We start from the raw sequence: 17,551 nt of genomic DNA, 5'->3' as shown, positions 1-17,551 counted from the left end.
GCCAGAGTATTATGGAAAGTGCAGAGGCTGGAGTAATGGCTCTGTGGCCAATGACTCACAATCCATATTGTGGAAAACTTTGTCTCATCATTTATTAGAAATCAAGCTCTGGAGTGGTCCAAACTTTATTCACAATAGAGGAGAGGCTGGGTAGAGGAATTCTTTTGTGTGGAGTGTAACGAAGCTTCTCAAGCTCTGACATGTTGGCTTTAAGTAGCATTCCAGTATTTGTGTGTTGAATTTCGTTCTACAGCCTGTTGCTCTTTTTGAGACCTGAGGAGATGAATACTGTTTCTCGCACGGGACTGGAACAGCTATGGGAAGCATGTATCCTGCATGTCTCACGTGGAAAACCATGTCGTTATGAAGGGTGAACATGTTGCACCCAGTGCAGTACGGAAAGTGTTTCGTTTAAACCTTTTTCAACCAAACTTTCTGTCGAAATAGATTTTTTTTGTTTCGGGGTCTAGCGCAGATGATTATTGTAGCTAGCGTGGACAATGGCGGGTGGTCTACCAACTCTACACTGGAGAAGGGAAGAACCATGTTCTGTTCAAACTTCTTTAAACTGCTTTAAGGGCACCTGGAACCAGAAGAGATCATTTGTGCTTAGTGTCTCGGTCAATAATATCTTTTTCCCGACTATAAACATCAACATTGAGTGTGCGCGTGCGTGTGTGTGTGTGCGCGCGCGCGCGCGCGCTCCGCCGACCAGCGCAGCGTGGACCCAGGACTCCCGTCCAAACCTAATGTCCTAAAATATCCCCCTAATTCACTTCTACTACATCTAATTCACGTGGAAATCCCAATTACGAAAATGCTGTCTGACTAAATTGTGTTTTTGGCAGAAATCACGAAATCACACGAGGCTGTTCTGACACGCTCGTCCTCACGTTGTTTCACGGCTCCTGGGCACGCAGTCGAACCCAAAGACACACTGGAGCAGTCCACGGCTTCCCGTGGTCTCAAAGCAAAACAGATTAATAAGACATCATGACTTTTGGTGAATTTCAAACCAGATTGGGTTTTTATTTACCGCCGATCGAACAACACCCGAATCGACTGCTACTTACCCAGGAACGGAAGTGTTGTCCGAAAATGGTTCGCCACCTACTAATCAAAATGAAAGGACGCTGGAGATAAAGGGAAGATCACGATTTGTGTAGCAGCAAACCCGCTGAGATTCCAGCACGCGCCTCTATTACAGTGCTCAGTCAAGCAACCATGTTGTCCTGACTGGCGCTGCAGGTTTGCATCCGGGCGTTTATGGAGCTGGAGGATAGAGGAGGAGGAGAGAGAGGAAGGAGGGAGGGCTGAGAGCTAAGAAGGAAAATACACTGGGAACGGAAGGCGGAATCGCCGTAAATGCGTAATCCTCGTGCAGTGGGAGAACGTGTCCAAAACAGTTTAGATCGTTATCATTTTTAGTTTGTTCTATCCGTTTTATCCTCCATTGTTTGTGTTATAGACCATTCTTTCTTTGTGATTGCATTGTTTCCTTATTGTGCACACATATTATAAACGTTGCGTTCAAACGTGACTCCGCCGTTACGGTGCCAGCGAAGTATTAGCTATTGCTCTAATGTTACGTAACACGTGAGGTTTTGGGACGGAGTTCACGTGCAGGCGCATGTACGTCTCACACTCAGAACCCACCGGTGCGCGCGCAGATTTTCGATGATTCACGTTTAGGTGCCATCCGACTGCATGGTGATGAGTCAGTGCGAAGTGATGCTTTGTGCTTTTTGTTGTGAAAGACATTTTAAAAGGGTTGTTTATTTATTTATTTTGTGGTGATGTGGCGATCGTTTCCACATAACCTTAACCTTACATCCGGGGTCTGCTCATTAGGAGCATTAGAGAAGAACTGCATCTTTGCTGGTCAGTCAAAGCAAGGTTAATATGACCTTTAAGTTTCTGGCCCATTGCATCATTCTTTTGGTCACTGTACTCAACATGATTATTGGATAAATTATGATTCTACTGTCAATGCATTATTAGTGGTAGAAAGTGTACAAAACCCACTTCAACTTCCCTGGAAGACCTGATTTATACACCTTAATTAGCCAAAACTTTAGCTCCTTCCTCGCTTTCTGGATAGAAGCAGAATCCGTGAGGCTACAATCAAAAAGATTACCAAGGCTCTTAACTGGTTGCTCGGTGGTGGGTGGTATGGTGGCTCCATTCAACAAAAAACTGAACTTGTCCACCACTTTCCCCCTCTTGAGAACCAAGGACCTTAGCTTAAAACTCATCCATGCCCAATTAATGAGTTTATCTAACCCTTGGAGAATCCACCTACTACCCAGGACAGATGACGCGGTGACCGTTAGGTCACCCATAAAGGTTCTATTTGGGGGCTGTCGCACTCCAGATTTCATCCCAGGGCCTCTGCAGTCTACCTCTGCCGACTAGACAATCATGTTCACATCGAGGGCAAAAAGAGTGACTGAGATAGTACAGCCAGTAATGATGCAGATGCCAGTCTGATGTACCTGACCCAGACGTGACTTTTATCCTAAAGTTGCTTTAATAGTCCAGGATTATGTCCACAATTTTGCTGAGAACATGAGATTGTGAGGTATGGATCCATACGCATAAGCAAGGTCCAACCAAAACACAGTAAGGTCTCCTATCCCTTCCCGAGCTTCCCTAATGAGCTGTGATCAGGCACTCCCAGAAAACCACCCTTCTGCACAAAAGTATCAATATAATTGTTCTTCAGGAGGAACTTGGTTAGTTGTTGTGGCAAGATACTGATGACGATCTTGCCTTCAACAATTAAAAGTGAGATGACTCTAAACTGGCTAATATCCTTTGAATTCCCTTTATTGGGTATCCATACACCATCTGAGTGTCTCCACTGTTTAGCAGCTCTTCCTCTGTGCCAGATCCCTCTCAAACACTTTCACAGGTGCCGACAGAGTTGCGGGCATCATTTTTTACACAATGATGGCTTTGGATTAAGAGGGCAGAACCATGAGTAATCGCTACTAGGTCACAGGCCAGGGTGAGAGTGTCTGATGTTGGAAGACCCGAAACACCCAAAGACCCCAGGATACATCACTGATGATGTGTCCCAGTGCATCTGCATGATGTATCTTTTACTTATAAGTTTTTTTTATATATGTATACTGTTGTAGGCTTTGTGGCCTCCAAATGATCCTGGTTGACCAGCATCATTTGTAGGTCATTATTACACTGTTTTAGCATTAGAGAATGGCAGCTACCTGACAGACTTTTCTTGATATGCTCACCTCTCTCTCTAAACATGTTCACATTAAGAATATATTGTACCAGTCAAAAGCTTGGCCACACCATATACTTCAGTGTCTTTTTTATTTGTATTATTTTCATTATTGTACATTAATACTGAAGACTTTTGCATTATGGCCCCACTAAGTGCAAACCAGATGGGATGGCATTTCGCTGCAAAAGGTTGTGGTAGCCGTGCTGGTTAAGTGTGCCCTGAATTTGGACTAAATCAGCAAAAGTCACACCTCATCTTCCATGCTTCAGCAGAGGAAGCACTTGGTCTTCATTTTTTTGGCAGAAGGCCCTCATGGTAGTCTTATTCATCATAACTTTTGATGGTTTTGGAGACTGTACTTAGGGATAAATTTGAAATGTTCAAGTTCTTGAAATAAATCTAGGAATGTTCTTTCATAGTTTGAATGTCTTCAGTACAACCTAGCTAACATACTATGTTGAAAATAATAAATAAAATAATATAAAGAATTGTATATTGTATGAGTATTAAATTATATTTAAACATTTTATTTTAATAAATCAAGTAAAAGTACATCACAACATTTATGATGTAATGTAACAATTGAAACAATTTTCTAAAGAACCACATATAACAAGTTCCACATAAAATCTTTGGGGTCCTATAAAGAACTCTCATTTCAATAATCCTGTTTTATTTTGTTTTGTTTTATGTTATTTTATAAAGAGTTTTGATTATTCATGTTTTACCCGGATGTTGATCTTAAAATATGAACACAATAAATTAGCAAATAAATATTATTTATTAAGAATTAATTTAATATCATTTTTTATTGATGTAATAAACTTAATTTATTTTTGTTGTAAACAGATTTTCAACAATTAGATTTTTTTTATATTTGTTCTCTATTTATATAATAATCTATAATATCTATATAATAAAAATTTTAAATAATAATACAATAATGCACCCTAAATAGTATATGACATTAATTATTATAAATCAGGAAACAGATCCGAACACTTCCATGAAAACAGCTATAAATATTTTATTTACATTTGTTCTGGACTGTCAGCTAGCTCTAGCAAGGTCATTTCCTTGGGACCATGATCACATGTCTGTACAAGGTTTGTATTATATACAGTAAGGTGTTGATGTGCACTGTGGCTGTTGTTAATTCTAGTAATTCTAGTTAATTCTATTTAATATATAAAATTTTTACCATGGTTTACTGCTAAACCGACACGTGGCGAATGTTTGCCATTTAGCAATGTGTCCATACATTCATAAATGCTTTCACTTTCCAAAAATTGTGAAAGATTGTGTTTTTTTTTATGGCAGGATGGCCATGTCCCAAACAAGTGTGTTATCCATACAGTATAATCATAAATGTTTGGGACCAGAACAGAACATCAGACTTAGCTGATGGTTCCTATGGAACTGGAACAAAGCTTTGTAACTTCACAATGAGGTACAGATCTTGGGGGAGCTTAGTGCAGCTATCTCATGCAGAGAAAGAACTTGAAGGGCTTTCATTGACTCTGACACTTTTTCTAAGCTTAAGGCCTACTTTGGCAGAGATTGTGGTACCCCAGCATAAAAGTGCTTTTAACACTGAAACACTGTCAACCTATCAGACATTTGAAGTTTATTCAGGTAAAGGAATATGAGCAGTTTTCAAAGTTGGCTAGTGCTAAGAGAGAGAGGGACAGTTCAGCACATCAAGTGTGACACACTCAGCTGTCAATAACAGATATGTTTAAAAGACAGTAAGAAGCACAAGAGAAATATTTAGCAAAATAATGGAATTCATATGCCTTGATCATCAGTCTATTGTGGAAGAAGAAGAGTTGAGGTGACTCAGGTGACTCATGTCCTACACGCTACACCAGTGGCTCTCAAAATGCGGGACGCGGCCCTCTAGTGAGGAATAAAGTATAAAGAATAAAGTTCATACACTCAAAGCAACCAAAACAAACAATTAGGTCATTAATGCAAGTAAAATAAAACATCAGCTAGGGTACCTAACACAACTACACTTTATGCTATTTGATGTTATTTATCACATAGCATAAATTAGTAAATAGATATATAAATAAAAGGCTTCAAATAAAATAGAAAATGTGTTAACAGTGATTGGCATTGGTCGATACAGTAAACAGGGGTCAGTGATCAGCCCAAAAAATCCTGATCACAGCACCTCTAGGAGTTATCCCACAATGTACACTTAATGACTATATATGGGGACACCCATATGTGGCCATTGCAAAACAAAGAGTTGTAATTAAAAAAACAAGTGAATGAAAGCGAACACACGGCTTTGTGTCAACATATATCATCTTAAAAAAAGTTGTGTGGCTAGTATTGCAACATCCAGGAACCCATGTTCTACTAGTTTGGAACAACAATGCCAGAGAGTTGTTCTGAAGTTATGTGTGTTTTTTGTGTGTGCGTTACAAAATCACAAGCATTGTTAAAGTGTGCAAACTAGGTGCACATTCTCTGTCTTTGAGGACTGTCTCCCTACCAGGCTGATAAAATCTCATACTTAGACCCTATGTCTAAGGTTTGGCAAGTACAAACAAATGTGAATCAGTTCATTTTGAATATCAGCAGGAAGAAAACAATGTGTAAACAGATACTTTACTGTTTAATGTAGTAGAGAGATAGAGCTGATATAATGGGCTTTGCATGGAGCTATATCAACAAATGTTATGACATAAACAGCTCATTTAACAGACTATGCAACAACTGTTATTATTAGGACCATTTTGTCAGAACAGGCTATGGTTCTACTTGTTATTGAGGTTGACTACTGACAAACACTCCATGCCCAGTATCTATCACATCAGGCCCATTTCTAGTGAGAGTGCTAGTGCTGAGAATGTCAGATAGACCAGTCCCCTGTCTAGTTACTGCTATGGGGACATGATTGCCAACTGGTGGGTCAGTGACCAGCTGTTTGTGTGCTTTCTGGGAACACAAAAAGAGGTATCAGTTGTCTAAAGACCTGCAGGGTCACTGTCACAAGGTGACATTTTTGCTCTTTGTACTTTGCAAGTAAATGAGCAATTGGGAAAACTACTATTTTTACTAGTTCTGAGGGAAATTTAAACAAAGTCAACAAGCTGATTAAAACATCCTGCATCTGTAATATGCAATATGTACTTTAACGGAAATAAATAAATAAATAAATAAATAAATAAATAAATAAATAAATAAATAAATAAAATAAGCAACTCTGAATGTCCTATAAGTTTTCTCAGGCACTTTTATTTCACCTTTATTTTTTACAGGACTGAACTGGAGAAGCAGCCATGATTTGTCTGATCTGTTTCACCAAGATCTTTCACTTCTACTGCACAAATAGCACTGACAATAACATGAGCAATTAGTCAAAGTATTATTGGCTAATTAAATTGGAGCAGCTGAAAGAAGAAGAGGATTAGAAGTCGAGCTAGAGGTAGAGGTAAAACTGCAAATGAGGCGCATCTAACACACCAAACCTTGCGTACTTTCTGTGCTTATCCGAAAGAACATAACTTTCCTATACCAGCAGGTGGCAGTAGTCTGCATTCAGCATCCAAACAGGGAAACCGGAAAAAGCTAGAACTGTAAAAATATAAAACAGGCAGCGTTTTCACCTGCCGCGATCATTCTAAACGGACTCGTTTTTTCCAATCTTGTCCGCTAAGTTACAAAGACAAGATAAAAAATGACAACAGACGTGTTCAGTTTTTTGTGTGCTTATTCGCTAAGATAATTAGTCAATCGGATTATCTTTCTCGCGGGCGGAATGAGCAGAAAAACAGCTGATGCGTCCGACAAGAGCCAACAGAGCGGAAAAACCTAAACCCGACCGACACTTAAGCCCCCGACCTTCCCCGATGGCCGATCATCAGCTCTTTGTGTCCCGGGCTTTAAGTTCTTATCATTATAAATCAGGAAACAGCTTTATATATCATAGATTTATATATTTCTGTTGTTATGTTCTCATCAGTTGTGTTATATTATGTTGTTTACTATTATTATTATTATTATTATATTTCTTTTATGTCAGATTACGAGACCGTTGTATACCCAAATATGTGTAAGAGTTCATTGTGCGCATATGTTAATTGATGGGACTTTTATTTTGATTTTGAGTCAGGTGAACCTGGCGCTGCTCCCTCGTGCACTGATGTTATACCAGTGCATTGAGACGTAAACAGAAAATAAAACAAATTTAAGAAGTTATATTTGTAGTAATCTTTAATGGATGACAACAACATATTGCACATAAACATGACGGAGAGAAATGAAAACCTAACAGGTTATGGGCCCAGGCGTGCCAATGCTAACGTTACAGGAGGAAGATGGCAGAGGCTAGTCTTTGAAGGAGACGAAAATAACTACGAACTATGGGAAGTAAAATTTCTTGGTCATCTGAGATTAATGGGTTTAAAAGAAACAATACTATCTACAGGGGATATAGAAGAGGAAAAGAATGAGGAGTGCTACGCTGAACTAATCCAGTTTCTCGACGATAAAAGCTTGTCACTGGTGATGCGAGAGGCGACTGATGACGGCAGGAAAGCACTGGAAATACTTCGAAGTCACTATGCCAGTCAGGGTAAGCCGAGAATTATCGCCCTATACACTGAACTAACTTCGTTAAAGAAGGAATCTGATGAGACGATAACAGAATACATTATCCGAGCTGAGAAAGCGGTGACTTCCCTAAGAAACGCAAAAGAAGTAATAAGTGACGGACTGATAATAGCTATGATCCTAAAAGGCCTGCCAGATTCCTACAAACCTTTCGCTATCCATACTACACAGAGTAGTGAAGAATTGACTTTCACCCAGTTCAAAAGCAAACTAAGAAGCTACGAAGAGACAGAAAAGTTTGATGATAAACCCAAAACTGACAACGTGATGAAAGTAAACATAGCATCCGTAACCTGCTATGGATGTGGAAACCGCGGTCATGTTGCACGTGATTGCCGCCAAAAAGGCGTACCTAAGTGGTGCAGCTACCATAGAAGTTCAACACACAGTGATGAAACATGTCGCCGGAGAAAAGACGGGCACAAAGACGGAGCGAAACAGGCTGCAGAAAAAGAAGAGGAGCATGAGAAAGAACAAACATTTGTTTTCAGAATCAGTCAAACTTCCCTTCCAAATAATATTACGAAAAATGGACTAATGGTAGACTGTGGAGCAACATCCCACATCTTAACAGAGAAGAACAATTTCACGAGATTTGATGAGAGTTTCGACCCAAAGTCACACTACGTGGAGCTGGCGGACGGGACCAGGATGAACAACGTGGCATTAAAGAGGGGCGATGCAGAGGTGTTACTGCTGGATGTGGAAGGGAAATACATCAGGATCACTCTAAAGAAGGCCTTGTTCATTCCATCATATCCACAGAGCATCATCTCCGTTCAAGCTGCTACAACAGATGGTGCCAAGGTGATCTTCCAGGAAGGACAGAATGAACTGATAAGCAAGGATGGAGCTGTGTTCCGCATAGAAGAGCATGAGAGACTGTACTATCTGAAAACGGTAAATGACAACAAACACTGTGTTGATACATCAGTTACTGATATGATGTCTAGGGACAAAGTGAATCTAACTTGTAATGTTAAAACATGGCATGAGATCATGGGTCATTGTAATGTTAGTGATGTGTTGAAATTACCTGAAGTGGTAGAGGGTATGAAAATCACAGGTAATACCAAACTAGACTGTAACGTTTGTGCTGAGGGAAAGTTCATCAACAGCAGAAATAGGAAAACTGACACAAAAGCTGGCGAGGCCCTAGAGTTAGTACACACTGACTTAGCAGGTCCCATTGAACCAATTTCTCAAGATGGATATAAGTATGCAATTTCATTTACAGATGATTTTTCAGGGGTAATATCTGTTTAATTCCTTAAGAACAAGAGTGACACTACTCTAGCGACAGAGAAGTTCCTTGCAGACTGTGCACCATACGGTAGAGTCAAATGCATAAGATCAGACAATGGTACAGAATACACAGGCAATGCATTTCAGTCACTTTTACGAAAAAAGGGTATAAGACATGATACATCATCCCCGTACTCTCCTCATCAAAATGGTACAGCCGAGAGACAATGGCGAACCATCTTTGAAATGGGAAGGTGTCTACTAATAGAGAAGGGATTACCAAAGATTCTGTGGCCTTATGCTGTCCAAACTGCTACTCATATTCGAAACAGATGCTATAATGACAGAATTAAGAATACTCCACTTTTCATGTTGACAGGAAGAAAGCCAGACCTTTCTAAAATGTGGGTTTTTGGATCAGAATGCTATGCGTACAAACACAATCAAAAGAAATTGGACCCTAGATGTGAAAAGGGAATATTTGTGGGGTATAGTTAAAATAGCCCAGCTTATCTGATATACAATCCACAGACAAGAAATGTGTCAAAACATAGATTGGTGAAATTCATTAGGAAGAGCAGTGTTGAACAACAGACACAAACCGATGAAGATTACTTAGAAATCCAAAGCTACAGAGACAGGACACAGGATAGTGAGAACAGCGGCGATGCCCCACAAAGTGAGGAAAGCACAGAGAACCAGGGCCTAGATGGAAAAATGGAGAGTATAGATAAAGACAACACAGAGGTGTCAGAACATGATGAAACTATGAAAAAAAGTAGAAACAGAAAACAACAAAAGCAATACAGGTCCAACAGACAATGCTAGTCAAAAACATTATCACTCAAAAAGAGAAAAGAGAGCCCCAAAGTATTTACAAGATTACCTGACAGACTTTAAAGACGATGTAACCAATGTGAGTGTCGATTATTGTTACAGGGCAGTGTGTGGAGTTCCCCAAACCTATAGAGAAGCCCTTATATCACCTGATGCTACCGGATGGGAACATGCTATGAAGGAAGAGATGGAGTCACTTATAGAAAATGACACGGTTGAATTGACAACTCTACCAGAGGGCAGAAACACAATAGGGGGAAGATGGGTATATGCCCTTAAAGAAAATGCAGAAGGAAGAAAAATCTTCAAGGCTAGGTATGTTGCAAAAGGATACAACCAAACTGCAGGCATAGATTACCATGAGACATTTGCTCCTACAGCAAATCTCACCTCTGTACGGGCATTAATGCAGATAGCCGCTCAGAATAATTTTTGGTTCATCAGATGGACGTCAAAACAGCATATCTGCAAGCTCCAATAGAGGAAGACATATACTTAGAACAACCAGAAGGTTTTGAAGAAACATCTAGCATAGGAGACAAGGTAGTATACAAGTTAAAAAAATCTCTGTATGGTCTAAAACAGTCTGGAAGGAACTGGTACAAACTTTTAAATGATCATCTTGAACAAAACAACTTTGAAAGAAATCAGTCTGATCACTGTGTGTATAGAAAACAGATTGAAAATGAGACAATCATAGTGATCATCTGGGTAGATGATTTGATAATTACAGCAAGCAGTGAAGATCAGCTCAACAGTTTTAAAGAAAAAATGAAGTCCAAATTTAACATGAAGGATCTCGGGAAAATATCTTATTTTTTGGGAATTCAGTTTGAGCAAAAAGAGGGAGAAATTAAAATGAATCAGAAAGGGTACATTCTCAAAATACTTGAAAGGTTTGGAATGTCAAACTGTAAACCAAGAGCTACCCCGAGTGAATTAAAAGTGGAATGTGATAAGAATGAGGGAGAAAACAACAATGAGATTGAGAACTCCAAGGAATACCGTGAACTTGTTGGAAGCTTGATCTATGCAATGACCTGTACCAGACCAGACATTAGCTGGATAGTCAGTAAACTGTCACAAACCCTTGCAAAGCCTAAAATACATGACTTAGTAGCTGCTAAACATGTCCTGAGATACCTAAAAGGTACAGCTGACTACGAGCTTTGTTTCAAGAAAACAGACAAGACTTTAAGTCTAATAGCATTCAGTGATTCTGACTGGGCATCTTCTGAAGAAGATAGGCGTAGCACTTCAGGATACTGTTTCAGCCTGACAGAACAAGGCCCTGTTATTTCATGGAAGTCTAAGAAACAGCCGACAGTGGCACTGTCGACCTGTGAAGCTGAATACATTGGTCTAGCAAACACTACTCAGGAAAGCATGTACTTAACTCAACTGCTAAATGGCATGGACAGTAGTGTTTACACTTGCACCACGATGTATGGTGATAATCAGGGGGCCACTGAGTAGAAATCCAGTCAATAGATCTAGATCTAAGCACATTGATGTGAAATATCATTTTATCCGTGATGCTGTCAGTGAAAGAAAAATACATATTGTGTACTGCCCAACTGAAGACATGGTGGCAGACGTTTTGACAAAATCTGTATCAAAAATTAAAATTCTAAAGTTCAAATGTTTTCTGTTTGGGAACTAAATATTTGTGATGTCATTATACATGGCTTAAGATGATGAGAACAAGTGGGGGTGTTGAGTTATGTTCTCATCAGTTGTGTTATATTATGTTGTTTACTATTATTATTAATATTATATTTCTTTTATGTCAGATTACGAGACCGTTGTATACCCAAATATGTGTAAGAGTTCATTGTGCGCATGTGTTAATTGATGGGACTTTTATTTTGATTTTGAGTCAGGTGAACCTGGCGCTGCTCCCTCGTGCACTGATGTTATACCAGTGCATTGAGACGTAAACAGAAAATAAAACAAATTTAAGAAGTTATATTTGTAGTAATCTTTAATGGATGACAACAACATATTGCACATAAACATGACGGAGAGAAATGAAAACCTAACAATTTCATTGGTTAAATACGATGCTACTGTTGGGGAGAGAATTAAAGTAACTTTTTTGGAACTATTGTTAGTGACATTTGGTTAGTGAAGCCACAAAAGACGGAATGTCTCCATCTAGTGTCTAAAGTATATATCGTCTAAGATCATAACAGAAGTGAAGCTGATGTAGTAAATCAATGTGGGCCTGACGAGCACAACCAATCAGTTAGCGCACCTTCTTCAGGACATATTTAGGTATATTTCTAGCTTAACAAAACTTTTAGCCATATTGTGTCCGAAATGTCAATTTCTCAATATTAATTTCTTGTTTATAGAAGTGTTGTATTAATAAGGGGTAATCCACGGTGTGCATTACACAATTTTAATATTAGACATGGAGGCGAATAACCACCTGCCGTGTAAATGGTTTAACTGCAGATTATGTCAGGCATATGGGCCACATGGATGGCAGAGGGCACCAAATCACCACTTTGATATTATTATTATTATTATTATTATTATTATTATTGAATGTTTTTTTTTTATCTTACTTCAAGAAGACATATCTGCTATCAATACTGTAGTAAAATAAAAGTAGTAAATTATAGAAAATGAGGTAATGAATGAGCATGCTTTTTCCACTTCAAAATAGAGTGTACATGATGTTCACGACGCAGAAAAAGATAATTGGGAAAAGAAAAATTTTATTATGTTTAATTTTTTTTAATCGGAATTCTTTAGGAAACCATTTCAAACCTCTGGTTTGAAAGAGTCCGATGTAGAGGACAGGGGTGTATGAAGACGGATGATCCGCTGTAGCGCCCCCTAATGGGAGAAGCCGAAAAAAGAAGAAGAAAAATCGGAATGCTTTAGGGGTGTCAAACTCAGGCCCACGGGCCAAATCCGGCCCGACGGATATGAAGCGCTGATAACACAAACTACAGATCCCATAATGCAGCGCTTCAGCTGCCTTACCCAACGCTAGACTACCTGGGAACATTCCAGCGTCAATCAAGTGGAGCTTCTGTTGATGTATTTAACCCTATTGTACAGTTATTTTGAAACAGCGCCTCACAGTGGCGAAAAGTTGATTCTGAAAACAAATCAAAACCGATGGGATTCTGAGTAGATGTTTACTGATACTGGCGGTAAACACGTGTGTCTTATTTGTAAAACGAATGTGGCTGTAATTAAGGAATTGAATCTAAGACGGAACTACGAAACAAAACATCAGGAGAAGCTGAAAAACCTGAATGCAGAGCAGAAGATACGGAAAGTAGAAGAGTTAAAGAAGAATCTGACATTTCAGCAGACGTTTTTCACCTGAGCAAAATCACAAAGTGAAGCTAGTGTGAAAACAGGAGAAATCAGAGGCACATCAGCCGGTTATTTACTGAGGGAGAGTTTCTGAAGAGCTGCATGATGAAGCTGTGAGACGTCTTGTGTTTAACAGGAGATATTTTTATGGAGAGCAAAATATTTTAAGTTATTTGCAGTTTAAGATTATTTTTTATAAAATGGCATAAAAGCAAAGAAACCTGATTGTTTTGATTTGTTGTTATTTTAACGTTTACTTAAAAGCACAATTTTTATTGATTTGTTCAGGGTTTTTTCGCAGCATGTTCATATTTTTAACTTGTATAATTTTGACAGGATATATTTTTATGGAAAGCAAAATATTTTAAGTTATTTAAAGTTTCAGTTTATTTACTCTGGAATAATATTCTTGTCTTTTTATTCAAATAAAAAAAAAAAAAAACATTGTTATAGTGTGTTCAATAAATGTTTGTCCTGTTCGGCCTGTGACCTAAAGTGTGCTTTGAGTTTGACACCCCTGCTTTAGGGTGCACCTCTTCCAATACACTCTAATTAGAATCACTGACTTACATTTTAATATATTCTTTTTAAAATCCTGTATTAAATTATTCCCAATAATTTATTCTCTTTATTTAGCTTTTCTCTTGGTTGCACTGCTTCCAAGTAGTGTTTGTTCATATTATAGAGTCTATTCACTTGTATTTCAGTAATCATGTGTTGCAGGGGTCGAGGATATCTGATTTGAAGTCTTGAAAATCAACAGTGTAGGTGCCTGTAGCTTTGAATACATCGCAATGAAACTCTTGCTATAACTGAACAGATTTTAATTTGTCAATGCCAGGGCCATCTGGCAGGCATACACTAACATTTCAATTTTTATATCCTTTAAATGGATTGTCATGGAGCACACTAGTTAGAACTCACAAATCGCATCTGTAACAAACTACTCAAATATATTTGTGTAGATTAATACTTTCACAATAATTATTCCACAATGGCTAACAGAGGACACAAAATTGATTTGGCCACAGTTACATTTTCACAAGGACATTTACAAGACAGACTTAAAAACAGAAGCTGGACATTGTGAAGATAAGTCCGCCAAATTAGTTGTTAAGCTTTTTCAAAAACCATTTATACTTTTGGTTTAGTAATGGCATTAAATCTAACTGCATGAGATTCTTCTCTGCGATGCAGCGCTCGGTTATCATGTGTTCCTGTTTAATATTGATGGTTTCTGTGATCATTACATTTAAGTAATTTATATTATATTATATTAATTATTAAGAGGGTCACTACCGACCCTTTGCACCATGGACACAACCTCTTTCAGCTCCTCCCTTCTGGCAGGTGCTACAGAACTCTGTTTACCAAAACTGCCAGACACAGGAACAGTTTCTTTCCCCAGGCAATCACCCTTATTAATAACTCACCATAATTATATTCCCTGCTTCATATCGATATGTACTGCATTGTCAGAACTGTCAGTCATCACATCATCTGTATATGTTACACACACTAATGTTGCTGTATATAATACAAAAGTTCTAAAGTATCTTTAGATCGTTCCTGATGCACAATACTGTTATTTGCACTAAATGCACTCTCACATTTTAAGTACATTAATGATCTGTCATATACTCTGTATTCCTAATTAATACTCTTAATACTGTCCATATTGTCTCACATTGTCTGTTTTGTCTTATATAGTCTGTTTTGTCTTATCTTGTCTGTTTTGTCTTGTATAGTCAAAGCTAAATGTGTAGTGTTATTTATGTCTGCACTTTTGAGAATCACTAACGGCTGGAACCAAATTCCTTGAGTGTGTCAACACAATTGTCCAATAAACCTGTTTCTGATTCTGATTTTGACGAGGTGGATTGATTCAGGTAGGACACCACTGAAGGCCTAGGTGTGAAATGCATGTTGCACCACTGTTATTGATGCTTTCTGGATTGTAATTTCTTACTAAGAATAGGAAGTATAAAGTATGATAAGTGTTTACTCTCGAATAAAAAACAATGCAAAAAAAAAAGGATATTGATTAAGACTGAAACAAATTGCAGTGATAAGTGATGTGGTTTGTGCATTTAAGTATATTTATTTCAATATAAATTTTTACTAGAATGTAAGGAATTACTAAAAATAAATATAGTTATTGTAATTATTTAGTGTTTCCTAAAATTAAATTTTTTGTAATAATGGGTGTGTGACTTGTGTATTCAATTTGCATTAATGAATTATCAAGCAGCCTATAATAACAATAAATCTAATTTCTTGAATAATATTAATATTTAAAATTATTTAAAAAATTCAAAAAAGAAAAAAAAAAACATTAATCTAAAAGGAGAGGGACATAAATCTCACTTAAATACACCCCATATAAACTCGATTTCTACCGTTCCAATATGGCGGACACGTTGGAATATCAGTAAAGGTGACAATGTTTTCAATTCCGCCCTCTACTGTTTTCTGATCTAAATGCACGTGGGAAGCTAAGGCCAGCATGTCTTTATTAAAATTTTTATCACAAGCATTTCATCCAACTCATTACTTATTCAATATTATTTTTTTTTTTATTCCTAAATCGATGTGCAGATTTAATGTTGCCATGTTGTTGTTTCTCAAGAGGTGCATGTTGCTGTTTTTTCTGCAATATATTCAAAATGTCAAATAAAAATAAACATGACAGCAGAGATAACAGCAACTGGGATTAACTTTCTGGCTGGGATATAAGTTGTGTGTTTTTTGGACAGGGCCTGGTCAGTCTTTAGCACACCTATGTCACCTGGATTCTTTTCCTGACAGACCTGTTCAGAAGCAGAGTTACTTAAAGCACAAGTATACTTCGACATAACTGTATAAAAATACATATAATTAAATGTACAGAATTCTAGATTGATTGTTTAAATTGTAAGGCTAGCTGCTTCTCTAACATTTCTCATTATACAGCTGCATCATTACATCTTCTTTTATGTACTTATCGAGTTCACAAGCAAATCTCTATTCAATGTATTTGTCTGATTCATGACAGGGAAAATAACGTAATGTCATGTTTCCTTTTTTGGCACTTTTCTAAAGTCAGATGGAGGCTTTTTACGGAGGACAGAAGATTGGTAAATAGGACAAGGACATCATGTAGTCTGAGTAGCTCTATTCAAGGCTGATGTTATAATATATGTTCTAAATGATCTTGACATAAATCTTGAAAAATATATATATTTTTGTGATCCATCTCAGTAATATGTAAAATGCTGTGTGTGCGTTTGTGTGCGTTTGTGTGCATTTGTGTGCATTTGTGTGCGTGTGTCGTACTGCTTCTCACAATGTCTGGAGCTCTAGTGATGCAGCTTTAGCCACCATTGTGTTGTGCCTCATGAAACTGCATGTAGAAAAGATGCTAACCACCATGGAGAGGATCTGAAAAGTTTTCATACAGACACACAAACATACACTTGAACACACATACAGTATCTCACAAAAGTGAGTACATCCATCACATTTCAGCAACCGTTTTAGTATATCTTCTCAAGGGACAATACTATAGAAATTAAAAATGGATATATTTTAGAGTAGTCAGTGTGCCATTGCAATAATAGTATTTTCTATCCTCTGAAAATAACTCAACATGCAGCCATTATTGTCAAAATAGCTGGCAACAAGTAAGTAGACCCTAAGTCAACATGTCAAAACTGTGTCCAAAGTGTCAATAGTTTGTTACCTAGCACTGCCTTAATCCTCCTGGACGTGGAATTTACCAGATCTTGTTGCTGGGATCCTCTTCCACTCCTCTTCCACACCTTAAGGAGCTGCTGGATGTTATACACATGGTGCTTCTCAACCAGGATGCCACAGGTGCTCAATAGGGTTTAAGTCTGAAGACATACTTGGCCACCCCATCACCTTCAGCTTCCTCAGCAAGGCAGTTGTTATCTTGGCGGTGTGTTTTGGGTTGTTATGTTGGTAAACTGCCATTCGGCACAGTTTCTGAAGGATAAGCATCATGTTCTGATTCAGAATGTCACAGTACATGTTGGAATCCATGTTTTCCTCAATGAATCGTAGCTTCCCAGTACCAGCAGCACTCATGCAGCCACAGACCATGAAGCTACCACCACAATGCTTGACTGTAGGAAAAAAAATATTTTCTTGTTTTTCCTCACCAGGGCATCGCCACAAATGCTGGACAACATCTGAGCCAATCAAGCTTGTCTTAGTCTCAAAATTAGAGAACAAAATTAGAGAACAATT

At 38.0% G+C, this 17,551-nt stretch overlaps 1 protein-coding gene and 1 long non-coding RNA gene across 4 annotated transcripts in view; both read right to left on the bottom strand.

The window, feature by feature from the left end:
- Positions 1 to 1,920, bottom strand: part of slc20a2 (solute carrier family 20 member 2) — a 30,349-nt gene extending 28,429 nt beyond the window's left edge. For all 3 annotated transcript variants that reach the window (XM_083553662.1, XM_083553664.1, XM_083553666.1), the window contains exon 1: positions 1,074 to 1,920. The gene's annotated coding sequence lies outside the window, so the exon portion shown is untranslated. The remainder of the gene's footprint in view (positions 1 to 1,073) is intronic.
- LOC310732916 overlaps positions 1 to 10,118 on the bottom strand; it is a 302,995-nt gene extending 292,877 nt beyond the window's left edge. The window contains exons 1-2 of the long non-coding RNA XR_014535583.1: positions 10,011 to 10,118; positions 7,576 to 9,829 (exon numbers count right to left, since the gene is read on the bottom strand). This is a non-coding gene — a long non-coding RNA (uncharacterized lncRNA). The remainder of the gene's footprint in view (positions 1 to 7,575; positions 9,830 to 10,010) is intronic.
- Between the last annotated feature and the right edge of the window lie 7,433 nt (positions 10,119 to 17,551).

Source organism: Silurus aristotelis, assembly GCF_946808225.1.
Source record: "Silurus aristotelis genome assembly, chromosome: 11".
NCBI lineage: Eukaryota > Metazoa > Chordata > Actinopteri > Siluriformes > Siluridae > Silurus > Silurus aristotelis.
Note: the sequence above shows the minus strand (reverse complement) of the source record. Positions and strands in the feature narration are given on the sequence as shown.